Here is a 19,569-nt window from a genome sequence, read left to right as displayed (position 1 = left end):
ACCTTCAGACCAGAGATGGGCTCCCCAAGAAGCCATTGAACTTATCTTGACAATAAGATACTGGACTCTATGCTTGGTATATGCTTGCAGTGAAAGAATCTCAACTGAATTTGAACTGTGGCAATGCAGCAAGGTGGAGGAATCCACCATAGGGGGCAGGTTTGGGGAGGGGTGGTGGGAATCCCAGTACCTATAAAACTGTGTCACATAATGCAATGTAATTAATAAAAAAAAAAAGTAAGTCACAGAGAAAAAAAATCAGATGGCAAGATGAACCAACTGGGATGTATTTTAGGGATCTAAATATGATTAATTAAGATGGTAACACTTGAAGCCTAGTCTTTAGAGAATTAAGGTTCTCATTAGAGATTCCAGAATGCCAAACTTTTTTGATAAAAGTAGGTGATAATGGAAATAATTTTTTCATTTTCTGAGTTTCCTTTCTTAGTGATTATTTTTTTTCTATAGACGATAGTGACCTTTGGGTCAATTATTCAGTCTTCTTGGCAATTTCACAAGTCAAAAGGCTGGAGAAAATTTGCGTGGCCAAAAATTATATTTAATTCCTCATTGCAAATATTCTTAACTTGTTCAAGGAAAATAACTTAATTTTTTTTTAACTTATTCTGATTCATTTGTCTCTTGTAAATTTAACAGCAGCTCATACCACACTGCTTTGTTGAGAAGATTATGCTGTGTTTATCCAGGCTACTGAATCCAGGAAGACAGTTATTGTAGTTACTCAGTTAAGACTGCTTCGGTACATTTCACTTCAGGTTCATAGGGTAGACTGTAATCTCTTCCCAGTGCAAATGAGACAAAAACCATGGTAACAAAATGAAACAGAATAAAGTTATCATGGAACATAAAGACACAGGGCCACTAAGACAGGTGTGGCCTTCTAGGGGTGGTATCAATAGACTACATTTCAGAATGCATTTGGAAAGAACTAAGCCATCAGTAGATGTTTGATACATGAAGTCGGCTTTCAATAACTGCAAAAGGTGGTCAAGGATGTGCAAATAGCAGTAATGTTTCTAAAAGGAAAAACATACGTCCAAGCAGACTTGGGTTGGATAAAGCACACAGTGCAGTTAGGGCAAAGAAGATGAACAGAACTTGGATATTGCAGAAACAAGGGAGCTACATTGAATTTGTGTTGAGATTTTTGTCTTCAAATACACTGCAATAATTTTCTCCAATTTTTATTTGATGTAAAAACAGATATATCTTTTCAATATAATGTGCATGAATATGCTTAACAATGAAATGTGTATCATGGCAATTTTTCAATATACGTTAAGTCATTCCAATAACTTATTTCACTGCTTGAAATGCTGTCACTGTCTGGGAAGGACTGTTTATGTTTGCAGTGAAGGGCATCATGATAGAATTTACAAACAAGGATTCAACTCACCATCATGCGGTCAGAAGACCCTATGTTAGATTTCTACTCATTTTGTTTTAGAAAATATTTTAAATGTATTTATTTGGAAGATAGACATACTAAGAGACACAGCTCTCCTCCATTGATTGACTTCCCAGAACCTACAACAGTCCAGGGGAGGGACACTGAATCCAGTTTTCCTCTGTAGGTCACAGAAGCCAAACTGCTGAAAATCACCACTACTACCTCTCAGTTAACTCCCTGTCAATAAGCTAAGCTCAGGAACAGGAATAGAGGATTGAACCCAATGTGTGTCACAGCACCCTAAAAAGGTATCTGAACTAGAGCAAGAACCCACCTCTCTACCCATTTTACTTGAGAATACCAGCTATAAAAAAACTGGTGGGAATCATGGCCGCTTGAAAACACAGTTTGAAGACATTAGGACAGTTTTTTTCCCAGCAAAAATTCTTTTGAGTATGTATTTCTCTTTTGAATTGTTTAGTCTTAGCATATTTTCTAAGTTCATTTCAGACAGATGTTTAGTTATTCTAGAATTGTGTGTTTGTGTTATATGTATGCATGTGTAATGAGATAAAGAGGGGAGCTATGGGAAATGGGCTCTGCAGAAACTGATTCAGGAAACATTGTGCTAATAAAGTAGCGTCCACATTTTTAATTTCTGTTCTTATTGTTTTGCTTTTACTGCATATCAATGGTAGGTATTACATCGAATATAGCCCATGAATAAGGATTTATCAATAGTGTCAGTTGTTTTAACAACAAATTTCTGAGTTACTACCAGAATGGAATGGTATCTTAGATAATCCGAGTTTGAGTTGCAACGTAGAACTTTTACAATCTCTTCTAGCACACAGAAAGTTAACATTAAACTCACCCAGTAAGCTCAAGTCACACAATTTTTCCATGATTATTACCACAGATCACTATTTCCTTGGCCTGGCCTCAGGTAAAAGTAAGTACTTACTTACACTTTCAAGAGCAGTGTTGAACACGAAAGCACTTCCTTCATCACAGGAAAGTCACTCTTAATAGCAGAAGTCACAAATCACATGAGGGTTGTGGGGACTCCATTCTCATCACAGAGTCATGTGAGGTGTTATTTCATCAAGCAAAGTAACAGGTGAAATACAGGTCATTCTACAATGAATGATTGTGGGGTGTGTTTTCCTTAGCTGAGCTTCTAGAGTAAGTACCCAGTATGAATATAATTTCACCACAGTGAAAGTGTTTTGATCACTCTTTCTTATAGACTGTTCAGTCTGTTGTTTATTTCTGAACCACATAGACTCTACCTAATGTTTATTTAAACTTCCTAAGCTTAAGAAAATTCTTTAACTTTCCTCTTATGGTAGCCCCCACTGTTCCACCTGCTGAGGCTTAAGCAGCACAAGTGTATCTTAAGAATGCTTGTGTTGCTGCTACAGTTACTTCTTCCTCAGGAACCCTAGGAATAGCAAGAACCCACAAAGCTTCATCAATGTTATAGCCACCTTCATGAGCTTTTGGTTAATCTTCTGGAACATGAAGCAGAGTTTGAAGGAGTGAGTAGTAACACAACTGAAAATTTAATTTAAAAAAGATAGAAACAATTTATGTCTCTGACTTACCAGTAAATCTCCTGGCTTGTCTCACCTTTTCATCTGTTTTCAAGCCTGCTCAAATGCAATCATGACAGTGCTAGCATCATAGTACGATCCCTCATGGTTTTGGAGCTTGTTGTTAAAGACTACCAAGTATGACTCTTCTTGGATTATTCAAAAAAAGTGATTTTTACATAAGCAAAATTTCTCTAAACATGCATTTGTTTTAAAGACAAGGAGAGATGGAGAGACAGAGAGTAAAAAGATCTTCCGTCTATTGGTTTATTTCTTCAAAATAATAGCAGCAAACCGATCTGGGACAAGATAAAGGCAGCAGCCAGGGAAATCCATGCTGGTCTCCAACGCGGCAGACAGAGGTCGCAGCACTCAGGCCTTCTGCTGCTGCCTCCTCGGCAGCAACAGCAGTCAGCAGTTTCAGAACTGAAGCAGCTCAGACTCAGAACTGCACCATTGGATGTCGGCATTGTATCTTATAGCAAGTTAACCTGTTACAGCACAATGCTAGCTCCTATTAAAAAAAGTAAATGCCCATTAAGTATTATTAGTGATATGATGATATGGTCTTTGCATGAACTTCTAAATAGGCAAGGTTTTTTTTTTTATGCAAGTTCTGGTGGGGAAATTTTTGCTTTTAAGCTGATGACTGATACGAGTTATGTGAAATATAGCTGAACATAAGCATTTTGGACTCTGTGTGATAAAATCTGGTAGCATCTACTGCAGAACTTCCAGTGATTATGGCAAGATAGATCACTCGTGCATATTGAAAAATAAAATGGTAATTTTTAGTTTTACTTTTTCTATGATTGCAAAACAACCACATTTGCATTTGACCAGAGCAGTGATTACATAAACAACAATGTGCAAGATCCAATAACCTTTAGAAGTTAGTAAACTTTAAATAATATGCAAATAAAGAATAAAGTTTGTTTATACATTTTAAAAGGGATAGTGCATGAAGTAAGCATGAAATGGATGAGTTAATCCTTAGAATGTATCATTCCCTTAGTCTAAAAAGGAATTGGAGGGAGAGGGAGAAAGAGAGGAAGAGGAGGTAGGTATGGAGAAAGAGCAGGAAGACCTGCTTAGTCTGTGTTTCAATTTTGAGTTAAATTGCATTAAGAACTTGGCAAAACAACTGTAGCCACAGTTATATTGTTTAAATTTAAGAAAGAGAACATAAATAAGTTAAATTATATTAAGCTGCAGAAAACTTTTATACTTCCATAGTCTTAGTTTTAACACTGGCAGTATACAATGTAGCACGAAGAGCATGAAACCTGGAACCAGTGGCACAAGATTTCCCTTCTGATGTTGCTTAACATTAAGCAAGTGATCTTTACCATTGAGTCTATTTTGCTGTCACTTACAGAATGTATCGCTGTCTTTCTTACAGAGTTCAGTTTTGTTAACATTACAATATATATATATATCCATGCAGTCCACAAATTGTTCTTGCCTAGTAAATTCACATAATGAAATGTAAACTAGTTGTATTCACTACTTGATTGCTGGCAGGACGTGTGATGAAGAGGATTCTTGCCTCCCCAGGCAGGTGGAAAGGAGAGGGAGTGTTATGGATAATCCGTGTGGTCTCTCCCAGTTCAGAACATTGATGATAACCTACAATGACTTCAGACCAGTAGCTCTTTCTACCAATTCTCTCAGAAACTGGCAAATTTCTAGGGGGAAATGTAATGTTATGGTGGACTGTTAAGAGTTAAGGTAAATCCCTAAACTGCTTCATGACAGCCCAAGAATAGTGATGCGTGGTTGTCTATGACAAATAACCTGATTTCCCTCATTTATAGTGCCAAAGTGCCATTGGATAAGCTGTCAAGCCCCAAGCAGCCTATCACCCACTATTCATTTACCTGTTGTGCGCATCTAATAACTGACAGTTCTGAATCCCACATCATTTTTGGTGGCCTTCCCACTGACATGTTCTTTCATTAAGAAAATAGTCAGTCAGAAAATCAGTGTGTCCCTAATGTGGCCACCTCACTTTAACCTCCTTATTATGTTGGAATGTTTTCTCCTAAATTAGATTTCCTGTCTTCCTAGTGGCAGTTTATATGAGTTTAATACATTATAAAATGTGTAATCCCCTTGAGATTCTGTGATAGATTGTGATACTTGAAACCCGTATCTGAATGGGAAATAAGTCTAGGCCATGGTCAAATATTTTATCAGCTTGGCATTATCCTAAGACAATGGCAATGTTTGTCTACCCCGTCCACTTCCCAGAGCTTGTGTTGGCTATTTTCTTGCTGTTGAATAAGGCAATGAAAGTTTTAAGAATGCAAACACTACTAACAGTAACCAACCCACACAGCTACCCTTCGTGCTGTGCTGTCTGGCATACAATGACACTCAATGTGCCCATTATTGTTTTTCCTTGCTGATGCTGAATCTGACTACCAATTATGCTACATGGGATGAGACTGCCATATATTATATTTTGGCTGTGATGGACCTGTGGTGCAGTATCAAGGAGTGATTGCACAGCTGTGAGCTCTTACTGTAGGGTAGGTAGAAAAAGGAAAATGGTGTGAGAAAAAGCCAAAAGACAAAATTCAAAGACTCAGCAAAGTGAGCAAACCAATGAAAGTGAATGAAGTCTAAATCCCTGGGATCATCAAGCTATCAGCTGGGAAAACTTAGAAGCTCTCAGATTAAAAAGAAATGAGTTATTTGAAGCAACTTTAAAAAAATCAATTAATCCGTCTCTCTTTAGCTAGTTGGGGAATACAACAAGCAATAAGAGAACTACAGAACATACAAGTAGGTTGACTGTTGTCCTCTTGTGTAAGCATTTGCACCATATCCTGTTTGTTCAGAAGTTGAGTTTCTACAGGTGGAAGCTTGGTTTTTGACTTCCTGATTATGACAGTCTTTTTTCCTATCACTCTCCCCAGATAAAGCTTGTGTTGGGCAAAGAATGAATTGCTCCCTAAAACAATCAGGAAGCAATGTCTTCATACACATCCTGTTTCCCCTTATTTCTAAAACTGGATGCCGTAATGGTCACCAGCTAACTTGTTTCAGCAGCCTGTGCTCCATGTAATGACCAGCAGTGAAAAATTAACTTTTCTATCAAGATCATGGTCCAAATGAAAACAGCTTATCCCTATTCATGTCACAGAGAGTGGCCATTAGAGTTGAATTTTTATCCAATATGTAGATGTATAATAAAGGCATTAAGGAGCTGAAAGAAAAGAGATCTTAGATTCACAGAAAATGACTTAAAGATTGCTTTTATAGGGCCCGGCACAATAGCGTAGTGGTTAAAGTCCTCATCTTGAACATGCCTGGATCCCATATGGGCACCGGTTCCAATCCCAGCAGCCCTGCTTCCCATCCAGCTTCCTGCTTGTGGCCTAGGAAAGCAGTGGAGGACAGCCCAAAGCCTTGGGTCCCTGCACCCACGTGGGAAACCTGGAGGAAGCTCCTGGCTCCTGGCTTCAGATTGGCTCAGCTCCAGCTGTTCTGGCCACTTGGGGAGTGAACCATCGGTCAGAAAATCTTCCTTTCTGTCTCTCCTCTTCTCTATATATCAGCCTTTCCAATAAAAAGTATTACTTTTATAGTTAGTACATGAGAAAATTAATAGTGTGCTAAAATATAACTTTGAAAATATGGAATCCGGTTTTTATCAAACATCATCAGAACTGGAAAAGGACCAGCATAAATACATCTGGTGACTGCATTGAGTCAACGTAATTTCCTTTATATGTTCTGGATCGCCTCAATTGTTTTGATCTGCAATCATTTCTTAATATTCCTAGAAAACATGCTAAAACTATTATGTGTATACTGGTTATGCAACTTACATCAGTTTATGATAGTTAACTTTAAGAGAAATGGAGTAAATATAAAGGTGAAAGTAAGAAGAAATTCTCAACTGCTCATGGTAGGGATTTAGTTTTGTTTCATTGTGAAAGGAAAGAGAGAAGAAAAGTCAATAAAGTCACACCAGACGTCCAACTTCAGCACTTATGATAGGTGTTGTAAGTTTCTCTGAAATCACGATAGTGTATTTCTGTACTAAGACACAGGAACAAGCCATATTCTATCTTTTAAAAGATTTTATTTATTTATTTTTTGAATGAGAGAGAGGGAGACAGAGATAGAGATCTTCCATCTACTAGGTCATTCTCCAGATGGCTGCAATGGCTGGAAAGGAGTGGATTTGAAATTAGGAGCCAAACTCAGATATCTCTTCAGGACACATAAATCTTTTGACTTTTACTGAAGATTTCTGTTGAGCAGAAAACCAGGAGCCGGGAAATTCTTTCAGGTCTCCCACATAGAAGCAGGGGCTCAGGGAGTTGCAAAATCTTGCAGTTCTTTCCCAGACCATAAATAGAGAGTTGTATTGGAAGTTGAGCAGCCAGGACATGAACTGGTGCCTATATGCAATGCTGGCACCACAGGCATAGGGTAGCCAGTTAAGCCATCATGGTGGTCAAAACAAGCCATATAATTCTGATAATGTGATTTGTGACATTACAAAGAGCACAGATCTTTTCCTTGGGAAGTAAAGTCTAGAAGGAAAGATTAGTATGGAAGAAGTTTATTGAAGGGAGCTCTTCAGGAAAACGAAAAGGGAGGCATAGTGAAGAGGGAAGCCAAGAACTAGATTTCAGTCCCCACCTTGGACAATACAATGGAACTCTCTGTGGTTCAGATGCTACAAAACATTAGAAAAGTCTGGGCTCTTACATTCTCACAAGGACCGGCCACTGAACATGGACTGCTATGGTAGCGGACATCTCCTTAGATGAAGATACTTCTTCATTTGAGGGCAAATTAAAGAGAAGGACATAAGTAACATTCTCAACAAGCAAAACTCTGATTCCTGGGGTAACGGATGCCTCTGTCTTAGAGGGGGAATATGGGACATGCGTCCCAATATCTGTTCCAGGAAATATCTGTAATATGAAGCAGCACAGTAGAGTTAGGAATATAGGACTTCTGAGTTCTGATGAACCTAGCCTCAAAGATCAGATGAGGTATTGGCAAATGATGCCAACAGTGGCCAACTTGCTTAACCTCTAGAAGTATCAGATTCCTCCTCTGAAAACAGAGGACCTCCATCAGTTGGCTGGTGTGTTTTTTAATTTATTAACTTAGTCTTTTCTCTCTCTCTCTCTCTCTCTCTCTCTCTCTCTCTCTCTCCCCCCCCGCCCCCCCCCCTGTATATACACACACATATAGGCTCTCTCTCACCATATAGCTACCATGGTAGTACAATTACAATAACTATAAAACATGATCATTATTTTAGAATGTAGTTATATCTAGGTAGCAAAAAAATGAAACTAACACACATAAAACAATGAAAAACATTAGAAGTCATTAAGTATTAAATATACAGCATTGGGAAAAATCAATGAGAGCCAGACTACTCAGCCAAAACACAGACAAAATTGTTTCATGGAAGAAGCAATTCAATTTTTGAATGTGTCTTTAAAAGACAGGTTAATTTTAAATGCTTGGCAGGAGAAGCAAAGGCATCTGAATGTGGGAATCCTTGCTGAGATAGTGAAGAGAGAGCAGGACTTCCCCTGACTTGAGTGTCATTGTGTATGGAACTATGGAGTTCTGAGTAGCCATTCATAAACTGTCACCCTGCAGTTCCGGCTAATCCCTCCAGAGCTATTTCAAAGCCATCTCTTTTTAGCCTGCTAAAATATCACAAGGATAGTGAAAGCTAGATTCTGTATGAGAAAGAGAAAAGCCAAGATTTATTTTTATGATCACACATTGATCTTTGACATCCAATAACCTTGATATTACACTCCGCTTCCAGATCAGAAAAGGCACTTGCCCTTTAAACCTGCTTGTCCCTCTACTAAAATACTTAATCCTTGGATGAATTTATTAGCATGGGCCGAATGCAGGTAAATTCTCCGCCTATAACCAACTTACCTGTCACAGGTAGGCTCCTCTTAAAACCTGAAAGGCAGGCACTGATTTTGTTTTTTTATTTTTGTGAATGTAGCATCTTAATCTTTTTCTGCCACGATATTGGAATATCACAGCCTAGATGTATCATAAAAAAGCAAGTTCATTTGGCTCACAAAGTTGGAGCCTGAGATGTTTAGGATTAAGTGGCTGCATCTGGTAAAAGCTTTCTCACTGCATAACAATTAAATTTCAAGATTAAATTGTGAAGGGAGTGTTCTAATCATAGCCCCTAGAATCCAGCATGAAATGATTAGCTAAATGGTATTGAATGAAATGAGTTTTATGAGGGTGAGTAGATTTGCTTACACAATGTTGTGGAAAGATAAAGAATTAGACTGTTGACAAAATTATGAAAGACCTTCAGACCTTGGTAGAGTAGTTTAGATACAAAACAACCACAATTATTAAGTTGGGTTAGAAGAGTTGTATGATCAATGATGTTTACGGTGAAATTCTCTACAAAATAAATAAAAGATGAAAGTCACGAGAAAATCTGACAGTTTTATTAGTAGTTAGGAAAAGAAGTGCAAAAGCAAAGAGACAACTCCTGTGAAATGTCAAGATGTAAGAAATCCGTAAGTCACATACACAAACTGATATTTAAAACCAGCATAATAAATGTATTTTCCAAGATTGGTAACTAGGGCCAGCATTGTGGCATGACAGATCAATTCAGGCCAAGGTTTAGTAGATTATTCTTATCATATATAAGTCATTCTTTGGACAAAATATTTAAAGTTTAATAACCCACAATGTTTACTCTCTCTTCTTCATAATACAGTTTTCATATGTTAAATGGTATACCTTTTAAAATACATTAATCGTCTTTTTTCTTTTTTATTATATTGTATTCCCCTTTCTTCTGCATATAACATTCACAATTCACACTTGTAACCCAACCATGCCCAGATCGTATTTCCTTGTTATATAATCCTAAGCACATTCAGTTACATTGCTCCTTGCTGGATTGCATCTCATCCTGCACTGTAAACTTCACAAGAACACAGGCTTAGTTTATTGTGCCCTCATATCCACTTAACTTACATTTGTTTTATGATGCAATGAATTAACAAATGGAAAAAGGTGTAGTAGTGTGCCAATTAATGCCTCTGTCAGTTGAGTTGTACATTTAAATTGGGAGAACTCTGTGAGTTTATTTACAAGAGCATGAGTAATGGAAAAGACATGAGAAATGATAAATATACAGTGCAGAAACCCAGGCCTTTCCACCAGAGAAGTTGTTGATACCTTCAATTCCAGGGCAAGAAGGTAAAAGAAAAGTTACTCGGATATAATCAGGAGTGAAAAACAGTCAAATCTAGAACACGTCACATCATGAAGAAGCACTTTATTGAACAGTAGGCATAAGCAACTTGGAATTGCTTCTTAGGGAAGGAAACAGAAGAAGAAATGTCTTGATTTCTCTCCTCCTACCTATTATATTTTAGTGAGGATTCCTTTAAGACACCACTAGAAGCAAAGGTCTGTGACAATATCCTGATTCAGTCCATATTGGCTAGCTCCTGAGCAGAATATAAGGTCAACAACAAAGCAAAGAATGGCTCTGGAAGGAGAGTAGCTATCTGTCTTTCTGGCTCACCACCATTTAAAAATAAGCCCTGTATCTTCCCAACAGTGCTTCCTAACACTGGATTAGGGAAAGAGATTTTCAAAGTAAGATTCCTCATGTTTTCTGTTACTAATATCATTACTTTCTTTCCAACAAAGGAATTAGATTAATTCTTTAAAACATAGGTCAAAAATATTCTTCCCAGTATCTATTTGAATCTTGTCTTAGAGATATATTAATTGTAATATATACAAATAATGCCATAGCCTCCTTCTAGAGTTGCAGTTAGTAATAATAGTGGAAAGAGTCATACTATTAATACTAAAATAAGTTATATGCTGGACAAAGGTCTTTCTGGATTTTTTTTTCATTTTACTTAACTTCTACATAAACTCACTGCATTTTCACAACAATCCATGAGACATATTCACATTATACAAATCAAAAAACCAAAGATGAAAATTCATTTTACTTAATTTAATGACAGATGACAAAGAATAGAATCAGAAATGAAATCCTCCTTTATCTTTTCTAAAACCTGTGCTGTTCAACTACTTCTGTCTACTGCTACAAGTTGCATGAGCAGCCACTAGGCAGCCAGATGCATTTGGGAATGAGCCATTCCAATTCCCTTTTAAATTTCAGCACCTTGTATATTGTCTTCTCCAAAACAGGCATCCATACATAGTCACAGAATTAAATATGGATGATGTAGAGAAAACAAACAAGACAGGCTTATAGAATTAAGGCACATTTATCAACCATAAATAATAGAAAAATACAAATATAAAACTGTGGAGAAGCAGGCAAAAGCTAAGATAAGAAATAGTCATTTATTTTCCTAGACATGCAGTATGCTTACTTTGATCCACTTCTCTCAGCTGGATTCAAGTTATTATTTCTTTTCTACTGACTGTTTTGCCAAGAGACATGACATCAGCCCTTTTTAGTTTGAAACAGCCTAGTTCCCTTTTGTGGCAGCGGTAGGGAGGTAGTCTTTTCCTGAAGCAAAGCACACTCTCTTGCAGCATGGCCTCCATCCTAAATTTGTTATTCTGCTACTGCTGAGCTTCTTTGAGTTTCTCTCTGGACTTGGTCTGGAACCAATACTTCCCCCTTCTTTACAACTGCTGACCAATTATTTCTTGCTTTAATTGCCTTTAGTTTTTGGTTGCCTTTGCTGGGAGGTCTCTGTCATTATGTCTCTTTGTCTCAGCTCGTTTCATTAATTTTTAACAATAGATGTCTGAATACTTAAACAGGTTGAGTTTTTTAAAGGAAATATTATATTGATCAAGAACTACTATCTTACATACTGCTCCTTTCTTATAATAGACTGCTTCGTTCCAAGCAACTCAGGCATTTCCTTTTCAGTGCAAAGTCAACAATGATGCTCATAGATACAAACTCAATATCTGGAAAAAATTAGTTATCTTTCAAAAGGAGGCATCTACTGAATAAACTCTTCATGTAATAAACTGAAACTTAGCTGTCTGAGAGGAACATCTCCTCTACTTTAAAAGAGAGCATGGACATATTGGACAGCTCCAATAATCAAAATATGCTTCTTTTTAAATGTTATTACTGATTTTAAACTAACATTTCCTAACTCTGCAGTGCTAGATTCTAGAATTTGCATGTGTCTGCTAAAGTGACATGTAATATTTCTATCCAATTATGTCTGTCATCAGTTGAGTATTATGAAAGTGAACTTTGAGTATAAGAAAGTAAAAAACCCATCGGTGAAGGCATAAGGATGCAATATCTTATCATAGAGAGGTGATAAATGTAATCATTTTCACATGATGGAAGTAGGAGTGGAGAAGACACGTGGGTGCAGGTAGCCATTGCTTGTGTTGGGAATGAAATTGATGGAGAGAGGCAAAGGCAATAAGCAAAGTAAGCTTTCCCCAACAGAAAGCTGCAAGGGTAGATTTTATGCTAACGTGGAAAGCAAAATAAATCTCCACATAATTATAGATACTGAAAGAGAGACATTTCATAACTGGATTTGTTATTTCATAATTTATCACCATCACTTTTTCACACAGTAACTATTTTCCATCTGTTTAATAGGGCTATGCTCAAGTTTTCCTATCAGAAGACATCACAGATATTGGTGGAATCTAAAAATAAACGGAGCTTCTCAACTATGCTGTCAGCCCACCAACATTACCTCATTGTGTAACTTTGTTTGATCTACTCAGTTTTTCTCCCATTTCACTATACAAATAGATACAGGTACAGGTTTATTATTGCTAGCAGCCAGGAGTGGCCTTTGTAGATAACAATTACTTTTATTTGATTCCTATCATAATGTTGAAATAGTTATGAATGTCGATGTTTGAAACCAACACCTTGTATTCTTCTTTATTAACTATATAAGATATATAAAATATCTCCTGACCGTACTAGTTTCATCTAGAGCCTCAAACAAAAATCTATTTTAAAATTTTAGTTTTAAACATATTTTTACTGTTATTTCTATAATTTCTCAATTCTTCTTCCCTCTCAGCCTTCTTCACTCAAACATTGCTATGGACCATTTTCGTTAAGTTCATCATCAACAGAATTGACTGTTTCTGGTTTCCCTTTAGTTGACATTTAACCTTTATAAATGTAATGAGAATGATATGGTTTTTTTTGTTTTGTTTTGTTTTGTTTTGTTTTATCTTTTTTTTTTATTGTTGCTTACATTGTATTATGTAGTACAGTTTTATAGGCGCTGGGGATTCCCCCCACCCCTCCGATGCCCCTCCCCCCATGGTGGATTCCTCCACCTTGTTGCATAATCATAGTTCAAGTTCAGTTGAGATTCATTGCTTGCAAACACATGCCTAGCATAAAGTTCAGCGTCTTATTGTCCAGATAAGTTCAGTGGCCTCTTGGGGAGACCTTCTATGGTCTGAAGATAGGTCTAACAGAGTAAAGATCCGGTCAGTTAAAAGCCCCAACAAGGCCTCAGTATCAATATACAACATTATGGAATTAATTGACATAGTATTGGGTAAACAATATGATAAAAATAATGCAAGTTCCATTCTTCGAAACATCTGGGTTGAGACAGTATCAATGACAGGTTCAAAAAATAACAAACAACCATACAAAAATTACAGGTTAAATCAAGGCAAACATGTGGTATCTAATCTTTTGGGATTCACTCATTTCCCTTAGCATTATAGTTTCCAGTTGTGCCCATTTAGCCACAAAGAACTGCATTTTGTTTTTTTTAATAGCTGAGTAGTATTCCATGGAGTAGATGAACCAAAGCTTTCTTATCCAATCTTCTGCTGATGGGCATTTCGGTTGCTTCCATGTTTTTGCAATTACTGATTGTGCTGCAATGAACATAGGGATGCATGTTGGTTTGTCGTAAAACAGGTGTTTTGGATATATTCCTAGGAGTGCTATTGCTGGGTCATATGGTATGCAGATTTTGAGTTGTTTGAGTGTTCTCCAGACTGATTTCCATAGAGGCTGTACCAATTTGCAGCTCCACCAGCAGTGGAGTAGGGTTCCCTTTTCCCCGCATCCTCGCCAGCAAGCGTCGTTGGTGTTCTTGTTTATGTGGGCCAATCTTGCTGGTGTTAGGTGGTACCTCATCGATGTTTTAATTTGGATTTCCCTTATTGCTAGGGAGCTGGAACATTTTTTCATATGTTTGTTTGCCATTTGGACTTGTTCCTTTGTGAAATGTTTGCCCATTTCCCGTGCCCATTTCTTGAGTGGCTTGTTCGTTTTGGTTTTTTGGTTGTTTTGAAGTTCTTTGTATATCCTGGAAATTAGCCCCCTATCGCCTATATCGTGTGCAAAGATCTTCTCCCATTCTGTGGGTTGCTTTTTTACTTTGTTGATTGTTTCCCTTGCTGTACAGAAGCTTCTTAGTTTGATGAGGTCCCATTTGTTTATTCTGTTCTCAACTGCTATTGCTTTTGATGTCCTTCTTAGAAAGTCGGAACCTACTCCTAGGTCTTGCAGGGTATTTCCTACATTTTCCTGCAAGAGTTTGAAGGTTTCTGGATGTAGGTTTAGGTCTTTTATCCATGTAGATTGGATCTTGGTGTATGGTGATAGATGTGGGTCTATCTTTTTGTTTCTACAGGCTATCAGCCAGTTGTCCCAACAACATTTACTAAAGAGGCCTTCCCACTTGCTTGAGTTGTCATTGGTCTTTTTGTCAAAGATTAATTGGCTGTATTTGTGTGGGTTCCCTTTTGGTGCTTCTATTCTATTCCATTGATCTTCCTTTCTGTCTTTGTGCCAGTACCAGGCTGTTTTGATAACCACTGCTCTATAGTATGTCCAGAGGTCCGGGATTGTGATTCCCCCTGCTAACTTCTTATTTTTCAGGATGGTTCTAGCTATTCGTGGTTTTTTGTGTTTCCAGATGAACTTTTGAATCATTGTATCCAGTTCCGTGAAGAATGTTTTGGGCAATTTGATTGGAATTGCATTGAAAATGTATATTGCTTGTGGTAGTATAGACATTTTAATGATATTGATTTTGCCTATCCAGGAGCACGGGATGTTATTCCATCTTTTGAGGTTTTGTTCAATTTCCTTTTTAAATAGTTTGTAGTTTTCTTCGAATAGGTCTCCTACGCTTTTGGTTAGATTTATTCCCAAATACTTCATACTTCTCTCTGCTATTTTGAATGGTATCCTGTTGGTTAGATCTTCTTCCATCTTGGTGTTATTTGCGTACACTATGGCTGTTGATTTTCGTTCGTTAATTTTGTACCCCGCCACTCTGCCAAACTCTCGTATAAGTTCTAGCAGTTTCTGTATTGAGTCTCCTGGTTTTTCTATGTATAGGATTATGTCATCTGCATATAGTGAAAGCTTGACTTCTTCGTTTCCTATACGTATGCCTTTGATTTCTTTTTCTTGTCTTATGGCCTCTGCAAGTACCTCTAGGACTATGTTGAATAGCAGTGGTGATAGCGGGCACCCTTGTCTTGTTCCAGATCGCAGTGGGAAGGGTTCTAGCTTTTCTCCATTCAGTATGATACTGGCATTGGGTTTTTCATAAATTGCTTTGATTATGTTGTGGATTTTCCCATCTATGCCTACTTTGGCTAGAGTTTTTAGCATGAAGAGGTGTTGGATTTTGTCGAAAGCTTTTTCTGCATCTATTGAAACTATTATGTGGTTCTTGTTTTGCAGTTTTTGGATATGGTTTATAACATTTATGGATTTCCGAATGTTGAACCATCCCTGCATTCCAGGGATGAATCCTACTTGATCCGGATGAATGATCTGTCTGATGATTTTTTGAATTCTATTGGCTAGGATTTTGTTGAGAATTTTAGCATCAATGTTCATCAGAGAAATAGGTCTGTAGTTTTCCTTCTCTGATGGTTCTCTGTCCGGTTTTGGGATTAAGGTGATGTTAGCTTCATAGAATGAGTTTGGGAGGGTTGCTTCCTCCTCTATTGTTTTGAAGAGCTTGTAGAGGATTGGGGTTAGTTCTGTTCGGAATGTTTTGTAGAATTCTGTAGTGAAGCCGTCTGGGCCTGGGCTTTTTTTCGTTGGGAGATCTTTGATGACTGTTTCAATCTCTACCTCGGTTATGGGTTTATTTAATTCTGCAGTTGCCTCCGGACTGAGTTTTGGTAAGTGGTGGGAGTCCAAGACCTTTTCTATTTCTTGGTGGTCCTCAAATTTGTGGGAGTACAGTTCTTTGTAGTAATTTCTAATTATTTTCTTAATGATTGCAGTGTCTGTTGTTATGTTGCCTTTTTCATCTTTAATGCTATTGATTCTCACTTTCTCTTGTTTTTTTTTTTTTGGTCAATCGGGCCAGTGGAGTGTCTATTTTGTTTATTTTCTCAAAAAACCAACTTTTTGATTTGTTGATTTTATGTATAGTTTTTTTGATTTCTATTTGGTTTATCTCCTCCCTTGTTTTGATGATTTCTTGTTTCCTATTGTGCGTGGGACTCTTCTGCTGCTGTTTTTCCAGATCCTGGAGGTGTGAGGTTAGTTCCTATATTTGGCGTCTTTCTTGGGCCTTGACATGTGCTCCGATTGCGATGAATCTACCTCGTAGCACTGCTTTGGCGGTGTCCCACAAGTTTTGGAATGTTGTATCAGAGTTTTCATTGGTTTCCATAAATTTTTTGATCTCATCTTTAATTTCTTCTCTGACCCATTGTTCGTTTAATAGCATATTGTTCAATTTCCAAGAGTGCCTATACTTCCTGGGGAGTTTTGAGTTGTTGATTTCCAGTTTCATCCCATGGTGGTCTGAGAGGGTACATGGTATGATACTAATGTTTTGGAAGTTGTTTAGATTCGCTTTATGTCCTATCATGTGGTCAATTCTGGAGAAGGTGCCATGCACCGCTGAGAAGAATGTATAGTCTGTGGCCTTAGGATAAAAAGTTCTATATATGTCTACTAAGTCCAGTTGTTCTATTGTTTGTGTGAGCTCTGTTGTTTCTTTGTTGAGTTTTTGTTTCGTAGACCGGTCCATTGTTGTTAGAGGTGTGTTGAGATCGCCTACAAGAATTGTGCGGGTGTCTATGTCTTCCCTTAAGTCTGTAAGTAATTGCTTTACGTAAGTAGGTGCATTAAGATTCGGTGCATAAACATTAATGATGGTGATTGCTTCTTGATGGATCATTCCTTTCACCAGTATAAAATGGCCTTCCCTGTCTCTTTTGATGTTAGTTAGAATGAAATCTATCTCGTCTGAAATTAGGATAGCTACCCCAGCTTTTTTTTCTCGTCTATTGGCGTGAAATATCTTTTTCCATCCCTTCACTTTCAGTTTCTTTGCATCCTTTCTGGTTAGATGCGTTTCTGAATGATATGGTTTAAAGGTGGTGTGTCCTCTCTGGAACTCATGATCAATTTGATTATGGAAATTAATGGGAAGTAGGGTGCCATAAGATGTGCTGGGTTATGGTGGATTCTGGAGCCCTCATGGAAAATTAGTGCCTTTCTTTAAGGAGTAAATAACCTATCACAGATAGCTTTTCCTCTCTTGTCCCGGTGCCCACTTTGCTTCCACTTTCTGCTGTGAGCTGAAACAGCATGAATTCCTTCATGGGCACAGAGGCAGCTTCCCAATCCTAGGGGCACCAGTCTAGAGAACCATGATCTGAACTAGACAACTTTTCCTTACAAACTGCTCAGTCTCTGGTGTTTTGTCACAGTCACAGCCAACAGACAAGTACTAACACAGAACACTTAGAAATACTCAAAGTGGTCTACAGTACAATGTTTTTCAACTCAGTCATCCTATTCTCCTCCCTGGAATATTAGCTATAAATTATTTAATACACATAGAATTGACTTAAAAATCATCATTCCAAATGCCTCCTACCACTACTCTGCTCATTTCATTTTTCACTTATCATATAGTTTGACCTATGAAATTCATGCTTTGAAATCCTAACCCACCAAATGATGGTATTATGACATGGAAACTTTAGAGTTGGCTAGGTTACACCTTCACCAATAAGGTCTGTAGTCTTGTTTTAAAAACGCCCACAAATGACCTCTCAACCCTGCTACCCTGAGTGACAGGAGGAGGGCATCACTTAGAAACCAGCAAAGCTGCCACCAGACATGGACTCCTCCTAAGCTTCAGTTTGGGTTTCCCAGCCTCTACTGCTGGGAAATTGAGCAGGTTTTCAGTACTCTCCCATGGTTGTCAGAAGGGACCAAGATACTGTGTCTTAACATCATCATTCCATATAGTTGCAAAAAACAGGATATTCCTTTCTTTTGTGCTTCTACATTACTTATTTGATATAAATGGCAAATACTTTAATATTTTTAGTCCCTTGCTATTCCAAATCAAGCTACACTAATAGCTTTTCACATACCATTTCACACATGTTGAAACCGGTAAGATTTTTTGTTGTAATGCAGTTGCTAGGGAAAAAAACTATACATCTTTATTTTTGCTGTACCTCTCTAAATTGTCTTTATATAAGCCATACCAATTTTACTGTCTCCATACTCATTTGTCAATGCAATGTGTTCTCAATCATTTTTATTATCATCACCCTAAGAAGAGGTATCCCATTTTAGTTGTAACTTGAATTTCTTGTATCAAAAGTAAATTTGCATGTCCTGACATTGTAAGACTGGATACTATAGGGAAAATCAGTTGAGAGAAGGGGATTTAAAGAAGGGGTAAGGGAAATCCCAGAGCCTATAGAACTGTATCATAAAATAATAATAAACAAATAAAAAGATTATATTTGTTAAATAATTTAGATACCTATGAACCATTCTGTTATACATTTATGTAAATGTATATGCATTCTATTTTCTAATTTTAATTCTGTTTTTCTAATTATTTTTCTAATTTTCTATTTCTAATTTTAATTTTCTAGCATTTTCTAACAAATAAATTTGTTAGCATTCTTAATAAAGTACAAAATCTAGCTCTTTGTAATATGATCTGTAAAGCTTTTTCCAACATAACCTTTTTCTACTTTCTCAGTTTATGTTGTCAATATTATACAAAGTTATTTTGATTTTATTGGGCCAAATGCTATTCAAATTAGAAAACAATATTTGAGAAGCAGAGAGCGAGGGGTAGAGGGAGCAGGACAAAGATCTAGACAGACCTTTCACCTGTTGATTTACTCCTTAGATGCCCAAGTTGGCTTGGATGGGTAATACCACAGCTGGGTAGTTCTCCAGATCCCCCTCAGAGGAGCCATCAGCACAGTTGGCTCGGTGGATGCCATTGCCCTCCAGTGTCTATACTGAACAGAAACTGAAGCCTGGAAATCAAGCCAGGCTCTCCAATTTGGGTTATGGGCATCTTAATTTATAGGCTAAATTCTTCTTCTGTGGGAATTTTTAAAGTATTTCATTTTATGACATAGTTCCATAGACTCTGGGATTCCCCCAACACCTCTCCAAGCCCTCCCCTCATGGAGCATGCCTGTCACTTCATTTTTTTTTTTAGTGTGCTTTGAATGAAAAGAGGCTGATCTTTTTTCTATATTAATATTATTCATACCTGTGTTACTGAACTGCCTTAT

The sequence above is a fragment of the Ochotona curzoniae genome, unplaced genomic scaffold (genome assembly GCF_017591425.1).
Source record: "Ochotona curzoniae isolate NIBS_2020 unplaced genomic scaffold, NIBS_Ocur_1.0 scaffold_4701, whole genome shotgun sequence".
Classification (NCBI taxonomy): Eukaryota; Metazoa; Chordata; class Mammalia; order Lagomorpha; family Ochotonidae; genus Ochotona; species Ochotona curzoniae.
This window is presented reverse-complemented; position numbering follows the sequence as displayed.